The sequence below is a fragment of the Ischnura elegans genome, chromosome 1, assembly GCF_921293095.1.
Source record: "Ischnura elegans chromosome 1, ioIscEleg1.1, whole genome shotgun sequence".
Classification (NCBI taxonomy): Eukaryota; Metazoa; Arthropoda; class Insecta; order Odonata; family Coenagrionidae; genus Ischnura; species Ischnura elegans.
The window spans coordinates 99617802-99633353 of NC_060246.1; the positions used below are offsets into that span (position 1 = coordinate 99617802).

Consider the following 15552-nt stretch of genomic DNA (forward strand, 5'->3'; position numbering starts at 1 on the left):
AAAATGACTTACATGGTACATACATTATGATAAAGCTATATTTGCTGAAATTTTACATTTAATAGTGACCTAATTTTGCCAAAAGTTTTTTCCTAGCAACTGATACTCTAACGTTGTATCGTAAACAATTTCTATGAGGGCCTTTGGGGCACATCAAAATTCACCGCTTATTTTGTAAACAATGAATGTTATGCAATGATGGACGGCGAGGAATTTGTTTTACTGACACGGTTACAGGTGTAAATAAATTTCGTAACATTATATACGCGATCGTATAATCGTATTCGCGAACAGATAATTTTTATTGACCCAGGCTAGCGAGACACTTGTAGCGGAGGAAATGAAAAAGTAAATAGGTGCAGGCAAATCGAGATGGCAACGTGGAATTTTTCCGTGTCAGCTCCAAGTGTTTTCCTCGGGAATGCTTAAATTGCATTCTGCTGGTGGGAGGATGGGGGTTTACGACGTCGCGGAAGCCTTAGGACACTGGCGAACACCCCAGTCGGCAGACGAGGTGAACACCCAAAGGAGATACGAAGGTGGGTTGGTGCGGGAAGAGGGTGCGTATACAAATACCGTTAGCGATCAAGCCATGACATTCGTTACATTCATGCGCAATGGAATACGCGCGAAAAAAATCCGCAAAGTTTTGAATGTTTTCCCTCCTCGAACGAAACGGATAGGGTGAGTTATCATTATACATTGAATTGGATGACGTAGTAACAAGGATTCTCTAACTTGTACAAAAAATATGTAACTGCGTATGAGATGGTTAAAAATATATCGAGAAAAAAAAATTCATTAAAATGTGAAAATCAGCCGCTAAAACATTCTTCCGTTTACGTGATATGCGTTTCCAAAGCTCTGAATCATATTTGGTGAGAATTAACAGCTTGCTAACTAATGTATTTATCTTACCGCAGAAATGATGCTATTTCATCGTCATTTCATCTTTTTCAGCCGTACATGCTTGGAGAATAGTGTATATTAAAAGAGAAGCTTAAAAAACTCATAATATGTAAACATAAAATAATGCTCTTCAAAGATAAAACATGGCTTGATTTCAAAATTGGTATATGACAAATATACTGCTCTTCAAAAAGTGTTTGGTAATAACATTTCTCCGGTTGGTTTTCTTCAGTGGTTGAATCTCTCCGGTACGATCCAAAATAAAATATAATTTAAACAGGTTTACTCGGCTTAAAAGCCCATTCCATTAATTTTGAATGGCATTCCAAACGTTTTGATTCTAAATTTCGATATGAAAAAATATATATGGTCGAAATGAAAAAATAAATTTTAAGTATATAAGATGGTAGAAATCCTTTAAATTAATTACTTGCGTACTTTCAGTCGAATCTTCAACAATCCACCGTCCCGAGAAAGGTCTTTTCGCCAAGTGAGCGTAACATCTATAGGTCCGACTGTTTGGATGCTCATTGCTCAGCTGAGGTAAGTGTCTGAGGGTGGAGGGGGGAAAGCTGTCCGAAAATTTTGGTTGTGGTCGGCTGACCGTGACGCGCCGTTATGCTCCGGCTGGGCTTTTAGCGTGAAAGGGCGTCGACGTGCGGTAATCGCATTCACATTCTTTTTAGTCTTTCAGTCTCACTTGTCGATCTCTCACTTGCATTCGTTTGTTTGGACGTCACCACAGCGAAAGTGGGTGAAGAAATAGCGGATCGTTCAATATAAAAAATATTAGTTATATTTTTGTTGCGAGGGGATCCTATCCAGGGGCGGATTTAGCATCAAAATTGGGGGGGAGAGTCATGACCCGGGTCCAAGGACTATTGAATACCCCCCGGGAGAGAGGGACGATCTTCCGTGTACAAAAATGTTTAAAGTACCCAATGCATAATTAAGCATTTTGGAGCAAAAAAAATTCTTTTTATTCCTAACAACAGACAAAAATAACCAATTTTAGACATTTAAGGATACAAAAACTATTAAACTGATAGAAATTTAAAAAATTTGACAAAATTTGGAGTGAGGGTAATGACCCCTGCCCCCACCCAAATCCACCTATGGGAAAATCTAAAGAAGTTGGAACTATGAAAGGAAGATAATCATTTCCATCGGAGCCCATGAATTATAGCCGCTCGAAATTTTTATTTTAGTTCTTAGAATTGAGGCAAAAGATATTTATCATGAATTTCGATGGAGCTAGACAAAATAAGCTGGTAATAAAATTATGATAGAGATTTCTGGTCTATTAAATTTGACAAAATATCGTGATCCGGACGAAAACGTCTCCTTCTCTTTTAATTTACAATTCTATTTACATCCTTTCCATCATTCGCCCTCTTTTCATAAATTTGCATCAAGTGTATCACTAAAGATAAAATTTTGTCTAAATAAACCACTGAATTATCGATTATTAGTGCTCTCAGTTTTATTATAGGTTTTGAGTGTGTCTAGTGAAGAATCATTCTGATAAATGAAGTATCGTCAGCGCTAGGTTTTCTATTTAGGTTTAATTAGGAGCTCACTTATAAGTGACACCTTGAGAGTAAGTATAAAACCTTGGCTGGTTGCAATGTGAGTTTTTTGCGACGAATTAAACGTTTTTAACTAAGGTGTGTCTATTAAAAGTTTCCGGGTGAATAGAGCGGAGTTATGTAAACATTTGACAGTGCCTCAAATAAAAAAATACATCTGAAAACAGAATGACGTAGAATTTTTGTATTTGAAAAAGATACAATTGAATTCATAAAGTAAAAATTTTAAATTTGACATTAAAAAAATTTAATTTGAAAAGAATCTATTCTATTTAAAGGATCTGAAAACCTCAATATTGTAGCATAAGTTCCAAATGAGTAATTTGTTGTCAAAAAAGACCGCTCGAGAGAATGAATTTTGACCTCCTAAAATTTTGCTTCTAAAAAAAACTTTTTGAAATAAATAATTCCATCCTCGCCGAATATCCCTCACGAAAAATGATGTTTTTGATGCGATGACCTTCGAGGCCAGCGCAAAACATGTGAAAAGGGTTCCCGCCAAAATGTTGGCGCTTCAAAATTTCAAGCACTGTCTGCACTTTCATCTTAGACATGTCTGTTCATCGTCATCGCCAGAGAACATAATCCGTTGAAAAGCTCGAGCATCTTGAATTCATTTAATTCATGGAGAAAATCTTAAATTGTTAATTAATTTGATTACTTCCACCAGTGCACTTGCGAGTGACTCTGTAAACGTTTGCTTCTTATGAAATTAAGTCAGTCGCATTTACACCTACGCAAGTACGTAGCTGAAAAATAATACTTGAATTGATGCAAAAAATTACAACAGGACTATCCTGTACATTAATTTGTGCATTGGAGCAATTTTGGTTATTCACATGGTGCAATTTTGCTGGTGAATATGTTTGGGCATCTACCCGCGCGGGTAAATCCTTGGTGCGAACACGCCTTAACACAACACCATGCATTGACCCGTGCAAGTACGTGCCTGGAAAAATGCTTGAGTAGACGCCAGAAATTATAACAGTACTGTTCTAGACATACATTTATGTGCTTGGTGTTCACAGGATGAAATTTTGATGGTGGATGTGTTTATGCCTCTACCCACGCGGGTATATGCATGGCGTGAACACGTCTTCATACCACCTCCCATGAATAATCCCCTCCCGAAGCTTGAGGTCTTTTGAAGAGATGAAACGATGCCCAGAGCGTAACGAGAATCAAGAGAAAAGAATTCCTACCAAAATTTTGGCAACATAACATTTCGAATGCTGTCTGTACTTCCATCGCCGCCACGTGCGAACGCGTGATTTGAGTCGGCCTCTGCATTCTCCGTGGGATTCCTCGAGCACGCTCGGGAGCACTAGCACCCCTCCCGCTCTCGTAGAGCACAACCTTTCCCAACCAACTTCCCTCCTCCTCCTTCCATCGCCCCTTTTACAAACATCACTCCCGCCCGCCCTTAATCTTGCCCCAGTGGCTATGTCTCTCTCTCTCTTTTGCTCACTACCGAGTGAAAGTCGTAAGAAAACTTGAAGCCGCTAGCGATACCGCTCGGTGGAGAGGCAGAGAAGTAAACTGGCGTAGAGGACCTCTTGCCCTCTCCACTAGGGCTGAAGTCTTAAATTACGAGAGATCTTCTACTCCAAGCCTTTACTCAAGGCCATTTCTTGCAGCACCCACCGGGAAACGCGGCAATTATGATTACAAACTTATCGATCAAATATGCCAAAAATATTATATAACGTCTCAATATTATGGAGTTTCTATCCGTCAATAAAAATACCTTTTACCAGTCATCTATTAAAAAATATGGAAACTATTTTTAAGCAAGACCGCGGACTCGTATTTCATATCTGCTAAGGTTTGTTCAGATGTCATTTAACTCAGATCCAAGATTACTCTTACCTCCCTCAGATATTAGATAATCAACGCTTCCATTCATGAGAAACTGAGTCATGTTTTGTGAAAACCCTCCAGATTATAAATTGCAATATTTGAAACGACTATGAATAAAAATGGAATTTACTGCCACTTGTCATCTAATCATTTGGAAATAATTTTCAAAAATATACCTTAATTATAAATTGCCTAAATAAATATTTCTAATAATGGAACACCGAAAAACAACCAGGCGAGATAAATAAAACCCCAGATCATTTTTTTTATGTTTATATTAAATTTTACTATGAGTTGATATCCTCATTGTTTCCACATTTCCGATAACTTGTAGGTTTTAATGGGCAAATTTCATGCAATTATTTATTTAGCAGTATTATTATCGTGTCAACATGGAGCAATGTGTACTTCGCGATCACGTATGAAAAAACAAGCCACAAGGTCAGGATAGGTAAGAAGATGTTTTAAAGTAAAAAATCTATCTAGAGTCCCTTCTTTCCGCATAATATTGTAGATTTAAAATCTAAATCTCGCCCCTCTAGCTCCTCCAGGGACTTTACAGCATAAACAGCCCCCTGTTACTATACCATCACACAGATTTGTAGTATAATTTATTACGCATTTATGCATTAAATACTCTTTCATGTATTTTGAAACTAGTCAGAATTATAAGCAGATTGTCTCTGAGCGTTTTGATTCGTAATTAGGAGAACCCGAGAGATTCAGAAGCCAGACCTGTTGACCCACCCACCTCCCTCCTTCCGGTCTTATCTGTCCAGCTCGCTTTCAACGATGAGAGAGGAAACGGAATTGGATAAGGCGGACCGCTCTTACTTAATTTTCACATGGAGGCACTCACTTTGAGCGTGGCCAATGCTTGAATGGCGGTTTAACGCTCGGGTAAAGAACGGTTTAGGGCCGTGTCCAGTTCCGTTTCGCTTTCGTCTCGCTTAGACAAGCAATCTGTGGTGTTTCGGAATGATCCGATGGTAGGCATTTATCCTCACCCTCCCTCATAAATCCTTTATCTGATTAACCGAAAATTTGATGATCAAGTAGACTAAAGTATATTTAGACTCAGTGAAACGGCATTAACTTGATGGTCCCTCATCTACATTTATCGATAAGGATGCAGTAAAATCAGATCCAACTTTAGCAAGATGAATTTTTGGACAGATTTCACAGAATAAGAATTTTTAGCCAGCTTTAGAATTACGCGAGAAAAGTCTGTATTTTAAAACGAAAGAACGAATATGATTTTGCTGTATTGATCTTACAAAATTGCTAGTTCCCATCGCGGCTGGACAATAAATCTTACTCCTATCATATTAAGGAACAAGAGGTTTCCTCAAGCTCCCGAGACCGATGTCGTCGCTATTGCACTTAAAACTTCCCAACGTCCCAAAAAGATGCAATTCCATCAGACATTTCCGTACTCACTGGATGATATTTTGCTGAGGAAAGACTGTCACACGGGTAGTCCTGGAAAGGTCTAGGTGCACTTGTAGATTTCTTCTTCAACCCTAGACAGTGGATCCTTCACTTCAACCTGTCCCGTCTGGCTTTGGACAATGGCACCGAAGCCCACCTCAATGGTTAGTCGATGGCACCTTCTTCCTCGAGGATATCCGGAAAGTGATTCCGTCAATCGGACTGTACCCTTGATGGTGATCAGTGCTGCGGCGCCCGAAGGATGCGTGCCCCTTTGGCCGTCGACCAACTAACGAGTCGCGGGGATACCTAGGTCCTTCCTCGGCTGTGCTGTGTCGCGGTCCTAAGGCACGCTAGGCGACGGAACGAAAACGTCCGCAGACGTGCGGCAAGTCGGGCGAGAGCGCGGCCGATTGAAGTTGTTGTGTGCGGTTGTTGAAAGTAAAAGCGAACTGCGGGAAGGTTGCACGAGGGGTGGGGGACGGCGGGGATCATAGAGGAGGGGGATAGGGAGTCGAGTTGACGTGCAGGGATGGTGGGGGGGGGGGGAGGCTAGCGGGCAAGAGTAAGGTGTGTTGAGGGAGAAGGGGGTCTCTCCATGCTGAAGTCACAGTGCTCAAGGGGAGGGAGTCGTTGGTGATGGTGGTGGGGATGACGCAAGGGTGTCTGCTAGAACTTCTGTGTCGTTCGCGAATGAATCGTTCGAAATGAATAATTCGTGGGCCCAAACCGAATGAAATTAACCACAATTTTTTGTTGATTACCATAGAAAAGTTTCCAGTCCCTCTTATAGCATTACTGCCAAGCTATTGCTTTGAACTTTCAGCATAAATCAGAAATGTTATCACTATTTTCGTGCGAAAATATCTGAATCGAAATAGAAGTATTATTAAAAACCTTGCTGTTTTAATGGCTCCGATGAAAATGTATTGTGCTTCAGACCATCTTGCCCAACTAACCTAATTGAATTTTTACATTTCAATGCATGCATATATAATATGGGAGTTTTTCAAAATCATTAGTGAAGGAGTTTTACAATAAATGAAGGCCGATATTAATTATTCATATCCATATTTTGAGTGACATTGAAGTTCTCCTATATTAGATGAGAATGAACGTTTCGCCTACAGAATAAGGGCCATTCTACCCTTTTTTTAAACACGCTATATGTTAAAAGTCTGATAATTTTCAACTGACTACAATAGAAATTTCATCGTTAATTGAAGAAAAAAGAAGTAGATTTATTTACTCACCATAGGATTTATTGATCAATTAAAATTCCCTGACTAAAAAGGCTTAAATTAACCTTAAAAATTCATGCAGAATATATTATAATTATTCAATTCAAAATGCTTGTGGTCTTTGACGATTTCTGAATCAAGTGGTCTCAAACTACGGGAAATATCATTGCATAATTAACTTTATCGCTAGTACTATAATAAAATGCATGATAAATACTTTGGGAAGATACGTTCCTGAGTAAGAAATTGATGCATCTATTTAACTATGGAAAGGTAAGACATAAATTATTGGACGACCACAACGAACTTTAATATTTAGTTCCGGCACAAAGCCATATATTTTTTCGGGGACGCTTGAAAGTATCCGGGAAAGTTTACGGATTTTTTTTTGTCAATTCGCGCGCATCGGAAAAAGATATATTTCTTTCAGTCAGCCATATATTTCGTTTGCGTATTAGTGTAAGTTGAATTCATCGTTGGCTATAGGCAGACATTACGAAAGGTAGGTAACTATATCGATAATTGGAGTGACAGATGATAAATGCCCTTGGAGGCCTGGCCTCATGCCTGCATTAATCCACATTCGTTGGTTTTGTTGCAGTCGATTGAATCGTATTTTGCCACATTTCAAATCAAATTCAACAAGTGTTTCAATTCATTTAGAACGATTGAAAAAAAACGAATCGCATGAACCGTTTCATCAGAATGATCTGAAAGGTCCACAGTCTCGTGCTCAGGGAGGGAGAGGGATGTTGTTATGGATGGCGCAAGGGTGTCTGCAAGAGAGTGAGAGGTAATGGTCAGATCCGTCGAGAGGCGAGTGCGTAGGGTGTGAGGAGAGGAAGAGATTTTTGAGGGGAGTGTGAGAGGAAGCTGCGGACGGATAGAGTGGACGGGGAAGAGGGCGGCGGAGTAGAAGGAGTCGAAGCGGAATACACGGTCATTGGGTCGTTAGCTGTAGGTTGACGGGTTGGACAGTGAATCACTCCGTTCAGCGGGTAGTGCTGATGTGCTGATTACCGAAAGATGCCTGGATATTTTCCTCCGTATTTAAAATTCGTACGGCATTTTATCAACAAACAAAGACAAAAATACTTTTGATAGCTACGTATTTGTATGGTATGTTATGGTATTTGGAGAAGGCGACCGACAGCTGAGGTCATTTGCGCCATGAGGGAAGGGTAGGCAAGGAAGGGTGGAGAGAAACCCGGCGTCGGCATTAGCCTGTTTTTATCTAAAGACGCCAAGGGGACCACCGCTTAACGTCCCATCCTAAGGACGGAGTGTTGCGCTTGATATGTCCTCTACATAGCATTTAAGTAGGGATTGGTTAGTCTCTGAAACTACTCGGCCACCGTCGAGATTTGAACCCGAGTCCACTGGATGGGAAGTCAACACACTAGCCACCAAACCAAGCCTATGTGTTTGTACTATAGGGCTATATATGACATTGACGATGAACTATACCCTGATTTCCAGATGGGTGAAGGTGTTAATGAGCGTTTTTGTTATGAGAGCGAGCATATTAGTGCTTACAGTAACTGATGACTGGATGACTTGAAACATTTAAATGATACTTTGTAATTTAATCATATATGGAATCGGTGATTAACCGCAGCCGGATGACGAGCGGGGTAGGGATAAGTGATCTCTGAAGGTCGTATTCTGAAATTTTTGCAAAAATTATTTCCAAAATAATCGTGAAATGTGCCGATCTATGAAAAAGATATTGGAACAAGAAATTTGATTTATCTCTTTAAGTTCCATTTCAATCATTTTTTCATGAAAGTTAAAAAACCTTTAAACAATCGATAAAACTCAAGGTGAATTGGTAAAATAAATTTGAATTCTCATTATTAAGCCTGTGCCTTTTGATAACTTATTCAAATACATCTACTACGGGGAATTCCTAAGATATATTATTCTCTTTCCCTATGTATCTAGTAGAAAAATGCTGTATAAAGCTTGCATCCCAAAGACCTTCCACAATTCTTCTTTTAGGAAATGTAGAAAATCTTTTACTGATTTCTCAGTTTGATGGGACCGTTTAAAGGAAATATTTCATTGAGTAAGGCTGATTTTGCCATCGCTTTGATTCTGAGGCATTCAATTATCTATTATGGGTGATGATTCATATTATATTTGTCATATTTTCTGCGTGTTTCTCAATTCTGACTGCCTTGAATGTATTAGACCTATTATAAAACAATACTATTTCCATTAATTTAAACGCAAATTCACGCTCAATTCTTATTTTAATTTTAAAGCTACTCATACGTGTTTTTAAGGATGGTTCAAGTAATTTAAATTACGTCTCTGTACTTGGAAACCATAATATCAAATCCATCCCTTGGCAATCTTTTTTTTTGAGTAACTACATGAAAAACTGCAATAAAAATTTGAAAAAGTAAAGTGAGATGGTTTGAATGGCTTTATTTATTGGAAAAAGTTATATTCTCAATCAACGCATAGAACCTTTAACTGTAACTAACGGTAAGTATGTCATAATAACCTTTTTTGGTAACGCTCTTATTTATGCTTTTAAGAAATTCCCCCGATTGTTTTTCTAATATTTCTGTATTGATATATACAATTATAACAGTTGGGATCGGTTGTTTGTATCAGAGAAAAATTAACATCAGATCATTTAAAAAATACTAACTTTATATTGAAGGTTTAATTTTAATTAAAAAGTTTTTATTTTTAAACAGAGGAAATAGATCTACAAGTGATGAAACTAAATGGCGAATATCGAGGGAAAATAAATTCTTCAAACTTAAATAATGAATGGTTAACAGTATTTTGTATAATCTAGAAATGTGAAATGATCAGCGTTATTCTATCACGGTTGAATTGAACTCAATTGCCAAGGAGCTTGGGAAATCTAGTCTAATAATAACTAGCCAAGTTGTTTGTTTGCACTTTACAAAAATTAAGTAATCGTTCACTCAATTTATTATGATATAAACAGGATTGTGAATGCCCACGAAAGTATTATCGCAACACTTATTAATAAATTTGATAATTCTGATTTGTAAATAGTATTTTTATTAAATGGATATTATGGCAATTACGTTAGCTCTAATAAACAAAAGTGTGAGTGATTGATAATATTGGTTTTATTTATGGTATATCAAACCGAACGTTACGGTGTAATATTAAACTAAGTATTAGCATTAGCTCCAGGGAGTGAGTATGAGTTCATTCACTGTATTTAATCATCGTCATTCACATTTCATTTGAAGGAACAAAGCTACCTTTAACTCGACCATCGTCATTAGAAAGGGCAGCAATACTGAAGACTCTATTGATATATGAATATGAGACTGGTAACGGTGTCCTTAACTACGACGGCTTGCACTCACCTCAGGCGATCAGTGTACATACTAGTGCGTAGAGAATAGTTGAACGCACTGAAAATTACTCCACAAGGACTTGCTCGCAATATCTCGCACTCAGAGGACAGCAGTTCTGATTGGAGAAATCAATCAACTATATTCACATTCTCTTTCGCCTGTAAAGTTTGCTTCGTTAGAGGACGTTTTAAAATCAAAGTCACATTTGCCGGAAGTCAAGAGTCCCGTAGAGAATAAATGTTACGCAGCTATGACAAAATCACTGGTTAATTACAGCCGTCTTCGCCCAAGCGATAAATAGGGCAGAATAATTATATGTACGAGCTAATTGAAAATTCCGGCATTGAAATTAGGTTTTCCTCGCATCGTTAATAAGAGCAATAAGATCTGCCATCCTAGAATTTCTACGATTCACCATGGTTGTGTATACCGCGTTATTGCCTTATATTTTCTCAGACAATATAGTCATCAACTGAAATATTTAGCAAATAAAATGGAAATATTACAAAGACTAAAAATTGGGGTGAATACCATAGTACACAATTCTATTCATTGTATATATTTCCATCTTTTACTCACATTTACCATGACCGTTTACTTTTCATATTTAGTTAACCAAACCTTGGCATTAAATCACCATATCTAGCGCACATAAGGACTCATATTTTAAATAAGCGATACATTTAGGGGATTGGTTTATATTAACTTATTTTGGTTGATTGACTAATAAAACTCTCTATAGCTACTCCCGGTGTTTCGAAAGTCATATCGGTATAATTGCGGAATTTAACCCAACGCATAAACTCAATAGCCTTCAATGACAGCCCGAGCGATAGCAAATTTTATTCATTATTTAATGGCCTTAGCAAAATATTTTTCATGACCATGGAAAAACTTGGAGCAAATTGGAGTGCTGAAAAAAGAATTCTTGGGTGGGAAAGTTAGATAAGGTATGTGGCCATGCAATACGTACCTTTAGTAATTTTATTGAATCATAGGTAATTCTATTGGTCAACATTCCTATTTTCTTTTAAATACTAGGCCCATGAATGCTGTCTTACTCTTACTCAGCGGTAAATTCTATAGTTCAATTAGGATTATAAAAAATAAAAAAATAGGTCAACTTCTGTTATGCGTACCTCGAAGGGGGATAGGCTGATTTTGAATACTAATGGGTACCTAATTGTATTTACAGTGTAAAAATTGCCGCTAATAGCCTTAAAATGAATTTATTTCTCAAAATTTTTAACTGTTAAACGATTTCAATTCAATTGAAATTTTAAATGTTTCATTCTACGATTATATTCAAGAAAATTGATTTTGACTGCAAATTTATCTATAGCTGAACAACATTCTAGTTCGGGAATTTTATTTTAGACTTCATAATAAACGTTATCCGCAGTTTAAAGATTGAGATTCATAGAGATTCTTTCGTGTGATCATAAAGGGAATGAATTTGAAGCCTTAAATGTCGCCTGCCATAGATTTGAGTGTCTAAAAGCAATACCGCTTGGATCACCGATTTTTATTATTGTTACTCGTGGCGTGGAACATTTTAGGCCTAAATTCCGGTCGTATTGCAACGTATCATTAAGGACACCCCAGCGTTAGCACCTGACTCCTAATGCTTCACCATACTAATTCCATCCTTCAAGATTGATCCACCTGTTTCAAGCGGCGAGCAAGCAAATACACCTGTTTGTCGGACTCCAACATGTCTGTTGTGATTATAATTAAATTAAGTCGAGACATTCAAACATGTAACTTGCGTTTTTAAATTCCAATGATTTTCACGAAGAATATGAGCTAAGCATATATTAAGGAATGAAAAAGAAAAGCAGATATTAATTTTTTTTAATACTAAGAAAAAAATGCGATTTAATCTGCTCAGAATTCCTTCCGATATGAAAAGTGGAAAATAATAAGTGGACTCGGAAAACTAATGCAAAAGTTAATACATGTAAATTACGATAATCGGTGTCGATAATCTTTGATCAGCTATTTAGACAGTTTATTTCGTAAAAATTAAAAATTGGTGAATTTCAACTCTTCAAGAAGTGTTTGAAGCTTCTAGATAAAATATACCTTAAATGGCCTTTTTTTATTTTCGTCATAATGTTTTGATTTGTTAATCAAAACATTTGACCAAGCGGATAGTAAAATATCTACATTCCGACATATGGATGATTTTTGATGTGATTTGAGAAAGAGTCTTACACCCAATAATTACTTATTGCCGTTATTGAATCAAAAATTAATTTTTTAAATTTTGGGATTAATCAATTTAAATCGATAGCTTTCTGCAACTACCTACTCGATACTTGATTCAAACCATACGTTACCAAAATCCAAAATTGTAATGGTGGCTCGGAGGAAATTTTAAATGTTTGCCTTGTCAATCTACATTTATTATTATTTGTTATTGGGAGTTAAATTTATAATATGAACGTGAGGTGGTGTATATGTCCTCATGCTCTAACGTATTACCCTTATTAAATAATTAAATTTAATGGTAGATGGTCTAATTTTTTCGATTGCAAATTTATTTATTGACGCTCCTGAGATTGTAGGAAAAGTTTATGGAAAGAGTATTATGGATGTCGAAAATCATGTGTTCTGACTGCTCAGTGATTATATTTGAAGTTATAGGCCACATTAATACTTAAATTCATGCGTTGTTCTACATATGAAATTTAATTGCAAAAATACCAAGATAAGGCACTTAACACTTTTTTTCTACTTTGTATGAAACTAAATGCGGATGGTAGAAATCGTCTCTTTAAAAAGTCATGCCATTGTGAAAATTATGTGTTGAATGTAGCTCGTACACGAAGCCATTTCGGACAGCCATTGGTATTTATACGAAAATACTGCATTTTCTCATATTGAACTCATGCATGGAGCTTTTATCGTAATACACAATGTCATCTTTTCGAAATTCAAAGCTAATTTTTCTGTTATCTTTTTTCTCTAGCTTGATTTACACCAGTCGTATGGTACGGTTAAAAAGAATCGTTAATAATGGCCAGTTATGGTGCGTTACCTTTAGGAATGGTTAGTGTGCACTATCAAACTTCTTAAAGCTCTCATCCCCCAAACGTTTAAGCAGTAGTGTAGCCAGGAATTGCATTTGGAGGGTCCAAAACGAGATGGGAAATGTTTTTTATTTAAAGGTTTTAAACTAATTTGAACACGTTTCATAATTGAAAAAAACTTCATGTTTCAAAGAAATCTTATGTAAATTAATGATTTTTCATTATTTCGTTTTCTTTTATTAAGCAAACTAATTGTGTTTTATATTTGGGGGGGGGGGGGGTTCGGACCCCCTGGATCTCCCCCCTCGCTACGCCACTGCGTGTAGGACAGCTACTTTGAGCGCGAATCATCCGAGCTTAATTAAGGGACCAAGCGTCTTCACTTTTTTCGCAACCAAGTATTTGCTGTGTCACCGATATATTTCAATGTCGCAACCAGGCGTTATTAAAATTACGTCAGCACAAGGTGGTAGATAGACAAAAATGAGTACAAAATAGTTGCGATCAGGTTCATGGTCGAGTTAAAAATATTGATAGTCTACCTGTCGTAAGAGTGATACGAAAAAATATCAGTTTCACATGTATCACTTTTAGCAATTCACGGATCCCGAATAAACTAAATTGTGTGAGTCATGAGCAGCACAGCATCGCCCTCTAGTATATACTAATGGAAATTTTTACCTTTACGAAGCAAACTAAAGCGATGCAAAAACTTGTGATTTGGTTATTTCTAAAGAAGCTCAAGCAAACCCGTCATCTGTGAATACATCAATGTATTCCTGTATCATTTTTCAACTTTTTTTCCGTAAAATTATTCCGTGCTCTTCGTTTTTTATCATCCGAGAACTTTTAAAAGTACCTATTTGTCTCAGAAAAAAAACATGAAGTCTTTTATCTTAAGGGAATCTTTTGTCAAAACTGTTTCATTTGTATCAAACCCATTAACTGATCTTCATTTTACTGTGGGTTTTACACGAGGCTAGCTTTGGGAACTGCTCTTTAGAAGCAATAAAATACGTCATAAAAATGAACGCCACACGTGCAGATTCCAAAAATGTCTACACTAATTGAAAATAATACGATATTTTGTAATTCTCTCCGGCCTTTCCTCTTTCAATCGCTATGAGACTTTTTCGCTTTCATTGTACAGGTACAGGTCTATGTAATTTTTCTCATCTTTCTCAGCTGACTAAACTTCAATAGATCAAAGTTTGCTGAAACCCTTCTGTAAATAGAACTTCCTTCATCCGCGCATTCTCTTTCACCCCCAACATCTCGAACGCCTCCATATTTTTCTCATTCTCTTTCCTCAGTGTTCACGTTTCCGGGCCGTAAAAGCCACATTCCGTTACATTCTCTGTGATACTTTTTCTTTGAACCTTAAAATGATAATATTTCCATCACTTTTTTCTATTTATCAACACCACCATTTCAATCTTCTTCCTGATATCCTTAACGCTATCGCCCTTTCCTTAGCAATTGCACTGTTCCTACGTCTCAATATTGTTACATTCTGATTAAAAGTTGATTAAGTATCTTATAACTTGCTGTCGAAGCTTTAAAAAAGTGAACATTTTGACCCTCCTCTGATTTGACTTCATGCTACTTCTTTCGCAATATTTCTAGCAGGCTTCCATGTGCGCATGCTACCATTTATCCAAATCAACTCCTGATCATACACGAATTCGATGTTAGCATCAGTCCACGCACAAAAACCTTGAAATTTTTAATAAAGTTACAAATAAAATTTACCTACTTGAAATTACTATTGGCATTAATTTATATACAACTTGCTGGTAGAAATAATTAAATTTCCAGGTAGATATTCAGCTTTCTTAAGTATATGAATTTCCATGACAAATTGGTTAATCGACACTCATGAGACTACGGCAACAGTTTACAGAAAGAGTATCATAAATTTCGAAAATCGGGTGTTCTGACTGCTCAATGAAAATTTTTGAAATTATAGGTCTCCTTTATTTTAAAATTGATGCATTACAAATTTGGACATTTTAATTGATAAAATATTAGGAGGAGACACTCCGCCAGGCTTGTAAAATACTAGGAGTAGATGTATTTCTGCCAAACTTTGTAAAAATCGAAAGTATTCTGCAGTCGGAAATGGAGGAGC

At 36.9% G+C, this 15552-nt stretch overlaps 2 protein-coding genes across 4 annotated transcripts in view; one reads left to right on the forward strand and one right to left on the reverse strand.

Annotated features, from left to right (window-relative positions):
• The window catches only part of LOC124167152 (elongation of very long chain fatty acids protein AAEL008004-like), a 205093-nt gene that overhangs the window by 75458 nt on the left and 114083 nt on the right, over nucleotides 1–15552 (forward strand). The gene's annotated exons all lie outside the window — the stretch shown is intronic.
• Nucleotides 1–15552, reverse strand: part of LOC124167133 (elongation of very long chain fatty acids protein AAEL008004) — a 94026-nt gene that overhangs the window by 58355 nt on the left and 20119 nt on the right. The window contains exon 1 of one of the 3 annotated variants that reach the window (XM_046544949.1): nucleotides 5799–6232. The exons of the other annotated variants lie outside the window; for them this stretch is intronic. The gene's annotated coding sequence lies outside the window, so the exon portion shown is untranslated. Of the gene's footprint in view, nucleotides 1–5798; nucleotides 6233–15552 lie in introns of those variants that run through there. 3 annotated transcript variants of the gene reach the window in all.